The sequence below is a fragment of the Lycorma delicatula genome, chromosome 3, assembly GCF_047948215.1.
Source record: "Lycorma delicatula isolate Av1 chromosome 3, ASM4794821v1, whole genome shotgun sequence".
NCBI classification, from domain to species: Eukaryota; Metazoa; Arthropoda; class Insecta; order Hemiptera; family Fulgoridae; genus Lycorma; species Lycorma delicatula.
In genome coordinates this window covers 210,870,912-210,883,343 of record NC_134457.1, presented here as the reverse complement: position 1 = coordinate 210,883,343, position 12,432 = coordinate 210,870,912, and positions in this window count along the sequence as shown.

Genomic DNA, 12,432 nt, shown 5'->3' with positions numbered 1-12,432 from the left:
TTCTGCCTTCTTTTTTTGATAGACAGATTTGACTTTCAGCATTTAAATGCATTATCTTTCATAAAGGATGTGGATTTTCCTTAGTATGTTTATTTCATTTAGCAATGTGTTAGGTTTGATTACTAAAATAAAAAAAAATTAAATTTTTTTATTATTGTCTGATTATTATTAGAATATACATATAATTATACTGAGTATGAGTGTATTTTTATTATCACGAATTCATGTTTATTATTTTGTCAATTCATTTGCATGAATACAGTTCAGTTTTAGTAATTTGAAATATTTGTAACTGTGTTATAAATTGTAAATGTCCAGTGAAACTTATCAAAATTTTAAACGACAAACCAAACCATATTTATAGATACAGAGTTTTTAAAACTAACATTACTACTTTTGGTTGTTCTTGCAACCACTTTCAGTGACTAATACTATTGTTCTCACCCTTACATCAGTTGATAATATGACTGACATTTGTTTTTTAATAAGACAATTGTTTAGAATGTTATCAGAAAGTATATTGAATCTCCTAGTTTTATCCTGCAAAATGCTAATCTCAGAAAAGCATTTAGTTGTTTTATAGTAATTAATAAAAAAGCTTTGTAAACTTACCAACCATAAACAGACAGTTCAAATTTCTTCTTTCATAATAGAGTTCATAAAAAATATATGACCTCTCTTTGAAATGTTGAATGTAGGATTTCCACGGAGATGCCCTCAATCTCTTGCTCTTCTCAAAATTTGTAAATGATCTTATTCAAAACATCAGATCATTCATTCATTGTTATCCTCTTTATGGATATCATAGATTCATATCAGAAGTATATGCTTCTAAGGTAGAAGCATATTCTATGTTTGTTAACCACATGGTTATTAATGTATCATTGGTTAATCATGTGGTTAAATTTCTGTTAATGATAATAGCAGTATATCTGTTACTTGCAGAGTAAAATTTTTGGTTCCTTCATTAGCTGATAAAATTTTTTTGGGATCATCAAATTTATTTTATTTACAGTACAATCAAACCATAAATTTTTATTTTGATGGTAACATTTCTGGAACTCATCTTCTGTAATATCCTCCAAGACCCTCGTCACAGCTTTTTGGATATCTTGTATTGTTTGAAAATGGTGTCCCTTGACCGCCATTTTGACTCTTGGAAATAGAAAAAAGTCGCACGGAGTGATATCTGGTGAATAAGGTGGCTGTGGTAGTACTGAAATTTGTTTTGAGGTTAAAAATTGCTGTACTGACAGAGCAGTATGGGATGGCGCATTATCGTGATGCAGAATCCAATTATCAGCAATGTTGGCATGGACACAAAGAACTCGTTTACGAAGTCGTTCTAAAATTTCTTTGTAGAAATATTGGTTAACTGTTTGTCCAGGAGGCACCCACTCTTTATGAACAATTCCCTTGGAATCGAAGAAGTACACAAGCATGCATTTCACTTTTCACTTTGACATGCAAGCTTTTTTTGGTCTGGGTGATCCCTTTGAGCACCATTGCAAACTTTGGTGTTTTGTCTCTGGATCGTATTGAAAAAACCAACCTTCGTCACCAGTGATAACACAGCTCAACAAATCTGGATTGATTTCCGTTTGCTCTAACAGATCGGCTGCCACATTTTTCCGTGTTTCTCGCTGTTGTGTGAGATTTTTGCACAAATCTTTCTCATACCAAGATCTTCAGTTAATATTAGACGAACCGTTTCTCGATCAATGTTGAGTTCTTCTGCAATCATTTTCATGGATAATCTTTGATCAGATCGTACGATTTCACGCACCCTGGTCAAGTTGATATCTGTCCCTGAGGTTGATGGTCGTCCATTGTGATCTTCATCTTCAACATTCGTTCTGCCATCACTAAAAATTTTATGCCACCGAAAAACTTGAGCTCTTGACATAACCTCCTCTCCAAGAGCCTTCTGAAGCTTACCATAAGTTGTCACGTTTTCACCCAATTTAACGCAAAAAGAAATGGCATACCGTTGCGCAATATTTTGCGGTTTCATTTCTGTGACGAGAGACACAAACACGTGTTCACTTATTATAGCACAACTCACAACTGCTTATTATAGCAGTTGCATCAATGTGCTGCTTGGACTAGAAGTAGCTTATAGACCAAGGTCAAAGATGGTGTGCCTACGCAAGCTGCAGGGTTACCACATCTTGCAAAGAAAATTCAGTCTCATTACTTTATTGTCGCACCTCGTGTGTGTATATATATATATATATATATATATATATATATATATATATATATAAAACTGTGTGTTTCAAAATGAATATCGGGATTTTAAAGCTATGTAATATTTCTCAAGTTTCACATATATTGATTAATTATACATGAAATGAAATAGCAAGTCATACAGTTTTAGCTATGCACAAGCTCATAAACTGTTTCCTGTACCTTCCACTTGAAAGTGCTAGTAGCAAAGATGGCGATCTCCCAACAGAAAGCGTTCTGTGTTTTACAGTTTGCAAAGTGTTATAGTTCAACATGAGTTGTGTTTGCAGTTCTGTTTGATCCTCAAATGACAATAACATTCGTAGATTGTATACAAAATTTGAAACCAATGGTTGTATTTGTAAAAGAAAGAGTAGAAGGCGACCGTTTATGTCTAAAGACAATGTTGAATGTGTAAGAGTATTTTGTACATAGTCCTAGGAAAAATTTAAAAAGGGAAATGGATAGGATGAATGTGGATATATAGTAGGAATTAGTGAGGTTCGGTGGGAAGAGGAAGGCGACTTTTGGTCAGGTGATTTTAAAGTAATTAACTCAGCGTCAAATAATGGGCAGGCAGGAGTAGACTTCGTGATGAACAAGAAGATAGGGAGGAGAGTGGAGTATTTAAAGATGCATAGCGATAGAATCATTGTAATAAGGATAAAATCAAAACCTAAACCGACAACGATTGTTAACGTCTATATGCCTACAAGCGCCCAAGATGATGATGAGGTAGAGTGTGAATACGAAGAGATTGATGAAGCAATTAAACATGTAAAAGGAGATGAAAATTTAATAATAGTTGGAGATTGGAATGCAAGCATTGGAAAAGGCAAGGATGAAATATAGTGGGTGAATACGGGCTGGGCAAAAGGAATGAAAGAGGGGACCGACTTATAGAGTTTTGCACGAAGTATAATTTAGTAATTGCCAACACCCAATTTAAAAATCATAATAGAAGAATATACACTTGGAAAAAGCCAGGCGATACTGCAAGGTATCAGATAGATTATATCATGGTTAAGCAAAGATTTAGAAATCAACTCGTTGACTGCAAAACTTACCCTGGAGCAGAAATTGAAAGCGACCATAATTTGGTCATAATGAAATGTAGATTGGGGTTTAAAAACCTGAAGAAAAGGTGTCAAATGAATCGGTGAAATTTAGAGAAGCTTGAGGAAGAGGAGGTAAAGAAGATTTTCGAGGAGGACATCGCAAGAGGTCTGAGTAAAAAAGATAAGGTAGAAAATGTAGAAGAAGAATGGGAGAATGTAAAAAAGGAAATTCTTAAATCAGCAGAAGCAAACTTAGGCGGAATAAAGAGAACTGGTAGAAAACCTCGGGTTTCAGACGATACATTGCAGCTGATGGATGAACGTAGAAAATATAAGAATGCTAGTGATGAAGAAAGTAAAAGGAACTATCGGCAATTAAGAAATGCTATAAACAGGAAGTGCAAACTGGCTAAAGAAAAGTGTTCAGAAGTGGAAAGAGAAATGAACATTGGTAAAATAGACGGAGCAATAGGAAAGTTAAGGAAAATTTTGGGGTACATAAATTAAAATCTAATAATGTGTTAAACAAAGATGGTACAACAATATATAATACAAAAGGTAAAGTCGATAGATGGGTGGAATATATTGAAGAGTTATACGGAGGAAATGAATTAGAAAATGGTGTTATAGAGGAAGTTGAGGAGGATGAAATGGGAGAAACAATACTGAGATCTGAATTTAAGAGAGCATTAAAAGATTAAATGGCAGAAAGGCTCCTGGAATAGACGGAATACCTGTAGAATTACTGCGCATTGCAGGTGAGGAAGCGATTGATAGATTATACAAACTGGTGTATAATATTTATGAAAAAGGGGAATTTCCGTCAGACTTCAAAAAAAGTGTTATAGTAATGATACCAAAGAAAGCAGGGGCAGATAAATGTGAAGAATACAGAACAATTAGTTTAACTAGTCATGCATCAAAAATCTTAACTAGAATTCTATACAGAAGAATTGAGAGGAGAGTGGAGGAAGTGTTAGGAGAAGACCAATTTGGTTTCAGGAAAAGTATAGGGACAAGGGAAGCAATTTTAGGCCTCAGATTAATAGTAGAAGGAAGATTAAAGAAAAACAAACCAACATACTTGGTGTTTATAGACCTAGAAAAGGCATTCGATAACGTAAACTGGAATAAAATGTTCAGCATTTTAAAAAAATTAGGGTTCAAATACAGAGATAGAAGAACAATTGCTAACATGTACAGGAACCAAACAGCAACAGTAACAATTGAAGAACATAAGAAAGAAGCCGTAATAAGAAAGGGAGTCCGACAAGGATGTTCCCTATCTCCGTTACTTTTTAATCTTTACATAGAACTAGCAGTTAATGATGTTAAAGAACAATTTAGATTCGGAGTAACAGTACAAGGTGAAAAGATAAAGATGCTACGATTTGTTGATGATATAGTAATTCTAGCCGAGAGTAAAAAGGATTTAGAAGAAACAATGAACGGCATAGATGAAGTCCTACGCAAGAACTATCGCATGAAAATAAACAAGAACAAAACAAAAGTAATGAAATGTAGTAGAAATAACAAAGATGGACCACTGAATGTGAAAATAGGAGGAGAAAAGATTTTGGAGCTAGAAGAATTTTGTTATTTGGGAAGTAGAATTACTAAAGATGGACGAAGCAGGAGCGATATAAAATGCAGAATAGCACAAGCTTAACGAGCCTTCAGTAAGAAATATAATTTGTTTACATCAAAAATTAATTTAAATGTCAGAAAAAGATTTTTGAAAGTCTATGTTTAGAGTGTCGCTTTATATGGAAGTGAAACTTGAACAATCGGAGTATCTGAGAAGAAAAGATTAGAAGCTTTTGAAATGTGGTGCTATAGGAGAATGTTAAAAATCAGATGGGTGAATAAAGTGACTAATGAAGAGGTATTGCGGAAAATAGATGAAGAAAGAAGCATTTGGAAAAATATAGTTAAAAGGCATCCTGGAATAGTCGCTTTAATATTGGAAGGACAGGTAGAAGGGAAAGGAAAAACGTGTAGGCAGGCCACGTTTGGAATATGTAAAACAAATTGTTAGGGATGTAGGATGTAGAGGGTATACTGAAATGAAACGACTAGCACTAGATAGGGAATCTTGGAGAGCTGCATCAAACCAGTCAAATGAGTAAAGACAAAAAAAAAGTCCTAGGAAAACTAATCACAAATTAGCATATCCAGTGACATGTGGAGGGTTTTAAGGAATCCATATTGTTTACAGCTGTTACAAGCTCTAAAACTTATAGGCAGGCTACGGTTTGCGTGCCACCTTTACAAATGAAATTATGTGCTGTGACAATGAAGAATTTATTGTGTCGTATTCAGTGATGAATTAACATTTCATGTTAATGGAAAAGTAAGTGCTCATAATGTTTCTTATACCTGGGTATAAGAAAATCCTCACAAAATATTGCAGTGAGAACAAGGCTCCCCAAAACTGAATGTTTTTTGTGCCATATCCTGACAGCAGGTTTACAGGCCGTTCTTTTTTACAGAAGCAGTGTGTCTGGTATGAACTATCTTGATGTGCTACAACTATGGCTTTTTCCTCAACTGCAATATGAACCACAGAACTTTATTTGGCAAAAGATTATCACTGACATAACACTGTATACGACTGATTGAATGAAATACTCCCCAACCACTGGATTGGTCGCTGAGGACTAGATGACAGGGCTTTTATGCTGTGGCCTCCACTTTCACCTAATCTGACCCCATGCAGATTTTTTCTTTGGATGTTTATAAAGGATCAAGCATACGTGCCGCCATTACTAGCTGACCTATCTGACTTGAGACACAGGATTGAAGCAGCTGTCACATCAATTACTTCACACTTGCTGATTAAAGTATGGGATGAACTTTCCTATTGGCTGGATGTGTGCTGTGTGATGAACAGTGTTCACATTGAACATATAGGAGAAGCTGTTGAGTTGCTCTTTCATTTCATGTATAATTTATCAATATAAGTAAACATAATGAATATTACATAACTTTAAAATCCTGATATTCATTTTGAAACGCACACTATAGTGTCATGTAAAATATAAAATTACATCTTGTAATTACTTCAGTAAGCCAGAATGAATTTACAGGCTATAAAATTTGGTTGCCAGATTTTTAGTCAGTGCTAGTAAATGGTAGTTCTTGAATTTCAGAAAAGATTTTATGTCAGCTCAAAAATGCATTAATATCTTAAGTATGTAGAAGAAAATCTTTTGTTAATATATTAAAATAAATAAATTTTGCCTCATAAAATAAATTCAGTACATTTGAAAATGAAAAATAATACAACATGGAAGATATTCCTGTTAACAAATAAAATACTCACCACTAACATTATTCCTATTGTTTTTTTATTTGAACTACTTCAGCGGCTGCATTCTAACTTCATCTGACAATTTATCTAAAAAAAGTTAACTCCCATACTTAAAAAAACCAATAAATTCCCTTTTGTTTAATCCCTTTTTGTTTATCTAATTTACAATTATCTCTTTTGAAATGATTATGTACAGCCATTACTTGCTGGTATTCTAATATTTTGCCTCTTGCAAATAAGTGTAATTATCATCATAACCCTTAATTTCTCTTAAAGCAGCCTATAGACTATAATCCAGTTATAAAATATCTATAATTGCTTTTCAAAGTAATACACCTTACAAAGAAACCCACAGCTTCGCAGAGGCAGCATGATCATAAATAATGTAATTAAAAGATCAAGAAATAAAGAAAGAGAAATTTTTTCAATGGGAAAAGGAATCTTAGTGTACAAATTAGGAAAACCATGGATTCCAATTACTTTTTGCACAAGAAATTTCCAATTTAAATCATGAAACCTAACAATTGAACCTAACTATTTTGATTATCCTAGTTCTTGTTATAGTCAGAGTAATCTCTTCGGGTTTTTTTATTAAACAACAGTTTGCTTTAAATCATTGCTTAGTTTTGGTTTCATTTATACTGACTTGATTTATGTAATTTGTAATTACAGTTAATTAAATTTATGTCATCCATATATGGTACAGAATTAATGGGTTAAAAGTAAATCATCTGTTAGTATTGTAAAAAGAAAGGATCATTAAGAAATTTAAGTTATTTTTTAATTTATTTCTAGAAGAAAGTGTAAAAGAAAAAATTTCTTAGAAAAGGTACATATTAGAATATATAAAGCTGATAACTGAACAGGGTGTTTGTAGTAAAAGTGGATCCATCACTAACCTGAATGGTTTATTTAAAAGGACTTTTGGGGTAGATTTCAGCACCCGGAGTAATTAAAAAAACAATGGTCTGATAAGGAATTTAAAGGAAATTGAAATTAGATCATATACCAATTTTTTGTGGCTGTAGAGTCAATTACTAGTGTATTTTCAATTTTCCATGCCTGGGAACTCTGAGTATTAATTTGCTCATTAAAATTAATCCATAACTAATTAATTAATAATAATTAAAAACACTTGATCTGACTTGTCAATGGTATGAATAATAATGTTTTTGAACAGTTAACAATATCTGACCCTTTTCGTACAGTCAGAAGAACGTAATTACTAGAAAACCTGTAAATTAATATTTTGGAAATAATAATATGGTGTTTTTAAATATAATATTGATGAACTTTCAAAATGACTGTATGAGAAATTTGTTTCATAATACATTTACTTTCCGGTTTTTAGGAAATATCTCAAATAACATAAATTAAAAAAAAACCCTTTTCTATTTTTTATAATCTTTATAAAGCTTACAGCGTAGTTGAACACTTCCTATCAGCATTAAACTTTTTGATGAATCAACAGAACTTCCTCCAGCTGGTTAGTCATTATTTTACTGTAAACAAATAGTTAAAATTTCATTTTTCAATAGGAATATTCATAATTGTTCACTGATATTTTTTATACAAGTGACTAATGTATTTATATACAAGCAGGGTTAGAAAGTTCAATATTAGTACTTCAAAATATCATTTAATGGACTAATTATAGAGATAAATTCTTACAGATGATTAAATTTATTAATAATACTGTTTAGTTTTGAAACGTTTTAATTGAGTACTGAACTTTTTAGCATTATTAATTTATTATATTTTAATTAATAAAATTTATGTTTCCTGCCTGAAATATATTCTTATTTGAGTTTCCTCAAAAAGTCAGAAGAAATTCGCAGAACAGTTTCCAATAAATTTTTATTTATTTTATTTACTACATGTTAGTCTGTGATAATTATAAATATGCTAGTCAAGAAATATAAATAACTTACAAAGACAGTAATAGTGCACATAATCATCACAATTACATATGTTAATTAACATTCATCACTATTTTATTTTATTTTATTGAATGTACCTAGTATAAATATAAAATTACATGGTTATATTATTATTATTAATGGTTTAATTTATTTTGTTATATCACTTCAAAACTATTTTACTTTGTACAGGCATGTCTTTATTAGTAGTTCTTTTTATTTCTTCTAAATACATTTATCCATAATAGCAACAGGAAGAGCAATTTTCATATCACTACAATAACAATTTTTACATACAATAATTATGAATATACTTTAATTTGAGGTCATTAAAAAAATGCAATAGAAATATGCATAATGTATATTTCCTTGTCTACAGATTTGAAATTCTTAATGTTGTACAAATTGCAAATGTCATCCCACTTATAGTGTTATGTAATAACTTATTTTTTTTGTACATTTTGTCTTACAGTTGGTAATGAAAATTGCTTAAAACTATAACTGACAGTACAAAGTATTCTGAGTTGTCCCTATTATCCATCCTTAATCTGCTGCTGTACCCTCCATGGTATCAGCTAATTTTTTTAATTAGGCATACATATTTATAAGGTGATTAAATTTGTCTTATCCTTATTCTACTTTTGGTTTCTTACAAAAATTAATCCTTAAGAATTTGTAGAATGAAGCTGAAATTTGTAATAAATTATAAATTGCATATTTCATAGGTTTGATAGTATATAAGTAGTATTAAAGTATTTTTCCATTTGCAAACTAAGGTATGATACTGGTTTGCCAATTTATACAAACATTTCTTAAACTTAAGGTGTACCTGATTGCATTTTTTCATTCTAAATTAAATTGTCATGTTCTTACAGCTTGATCAGGATATTGAGAGATTGAAAAATGAAAATGTTTATATAATTACAATTTGTTAGTTTAAGAACGTAAGTAAAACAAGACAAATCAATAATAATAATGACAATAGTAATAATAATAATAAACAACTCACAATAATAAGCAAACAGCAAACTATAATAATAATTATTGTCAATAATAAACAAATAATAATCATAGTAATCACAACCACAACATTAACAACAATAATAAAAAACAGTGGTTACATACAAAATAGAATTTAAAGTAATAGTCAGTATTTGTTTACAGATAGTTAAATATTGAAAACCAGAATTCAGTCCCATTGACAAAAGACATTATCATGACCACTAATCTTAACATTTTTAACCACTAGTCTTATATTAACAACAATAATACAATAGATAAGACAAGTATAAACTTATTTTACTGCAAATACCCTTGAGTTTACAAATAAAACTACCCTAACAATTTATGAATGAACTTTACTACATTATATCTTTCACTTATAGTCTAACAGTAACTCACCGAACTACTTCTTGTTTTCATATACTGGAATTACTTGTGATGTCTCCTTAATTGCATTGATCTTGTACGCACTAGATATACTCTCGCTTCAAACTCGCATAATAACTCCATCGTAGCACTCTTTCGCAGACTGACTATCAACTGGTCTTCCGTGGAGTATTTATACTTCTATCCTCTTTACCTGCAGGACCAGACCTAACTTGAAGTAAGAGAATGATTGTCCACCCTCACATTTTTCCCTGAGATTCCTATCCTGGTCCGGTAACCCCTTTTCATTGAACAAAATCTGTTTAGGTATCAGTTGGCAGTATTTACAAAGGACGATTGTTAAACAGATCTGTTAGCTTTTCTAAAAGGGTTTCTTTTAGCCCCTTTCTGGATTCCTCCCATTATTATATTTTTTACTACTTTCTTTTTAATTGGTAGGAATCTGTTACTCAGGTTCGTTATACTGGTCTTGTCACAATATATTCTATTCTCTTATCTGTGAAACTATCCATATGAAATCCATCTAGAATATATGTGTATTAGATCAAAGTGTTAAGCCCACAGGGCTGGTCTAGTGGTTAACTTGTCATCGTGAATTAGCTGATTTCAAAGTCGAGAGTTCTAAGATTCAAATCCTAGCAGTGGTGGTTTGTAACTAAAATTACTGGGGGTGCTGCTCCAGAAAATTTTTTTCTGGGTCCTTTCAAGGCCATGGTTAAAGTTTTTTTGTAATATAAAAGGACTGAAAAAAAAATGAATCGAATAGAATAGCTGAAAGCATGATAATCTAATTCTACACTTTATCACATTCAAGAATATGATACATGGTTTTTAAGTACAACACACACAGAGTAAAAAAAAACTTCCTTCCACCAGCATGCCAGGGTTGGCTCTCCCTTGCAGCTTCCTATGTGCACAATAGTCAAACACCACACCACTGGAATGTGAAGCACACAGTTCCATAGAAAGATTTTTGCATTTTTTTCATAAACTGGAGATTGTTATTGACATTAAGCTTAAAGACTATATATTGCACATTTATTTATAAAGAAAAAGAACTCATTATATAAATGTTTCCTATAATATCAAGTGGAAATAAGGGATGCTGAAGTTCCACAGTGCCTATACGCGAGCCGCCACTGAATCCTAGTAAAGGCAGTTACATACGGATTTGAACACTAGATTGAGAATACCAGTGTTCTTTGGTGGTTAGATTTCAATTAAACTCAGGAATGGTTGACTTGAGACTGTACAAGATTACACTTCACTACATTCATCCTTATTCATCGTTGAAGTAGTACCTAGTTCCAGAGGCTAAACAGAGAAAGAGATCAGTGTTAAAATTAAAATATTTAATTATACAATGCTGAAGGAATTTTAACATATAAAAATTAAAGATTATAAATTTTCTATTTATACTTACCAATGTGTTAATTTCTTAATATAAAAAAAAATTTATTCCTAAAATAAAAAAAATACTACCTCAATGGCAATCAATACCATTTTATAACACTACCTACCTCAACCAAATCAGACGGCTAAAAACCATTTTCTCATAACTAAGTTATGCAGAACTGTATTATGGTTTATGCAAGGTCAATATTTTGGCACATGAGATAAATTTTTTCTTATGCTTTCATTATAATTTTTTATAGGTTACCAAACCTTTGAAAGATGTTTAAAAAATTGATCTATTAAACAGTATTTTATAAAAAAAAGAAAACAATTGCTCTGCTAATAAATTTGTAAATAATACTAATTAAAAAAAAATTAATTTTTGACATGAAGTACGAATTTTCCTTGTTTTGCTTTCACAAATAATATGTACTCAAATTAATATCTTCAAAATAATTATTTATTATCTTTCACATTTACTTTACTACAATTTCACGTACTTATTATATTAATTAATTGGGAGATTAACTTTTAACTTAGTTCTTTGTGATAGTAATGTTAACCATATTTTTCTTTAATCCTATTTTACAAATGATGGGATAATTTTGTTTAGTTATTAATTAACTATAACAAAATGATTTTTATTCATTTCTGACACGATTTATGTTATATGTACTTTGCTATCTGAATAAAATATTTATTTAAACAGAAGAATTGTTCTTTTTCAACTTGTAAGCAAAGCTTGCATTTATTGCCTTGTTTAAATTTTGAATGTGCTCATATTAGTGATGGTAGAGTTATATGTTGTCATAATAATGGAGGCTTGCATCAGTATGAATGGGATTAAATAGATAAGTTAAATTTCGTTATTACATTCTTACCTTTTTAGGAATTTAAAGTATATATTTTTGTAATAGTTGTCAAACAATACTTATTTATTAATTACTAATGTTATCTCTAATATAAGCCAATATGTAAAAAAAAACGTACATATGAATGTTAAATTACTTTGTTGATTTTACCGCGTCAGAATTCCAGAAAAGCTTTGTAATATTCTCGCCAGAATGCGTTTAAATCTTACGTCATATGTTAAACTAGAATGTAATTAACATATGGTATTAAAAATGTT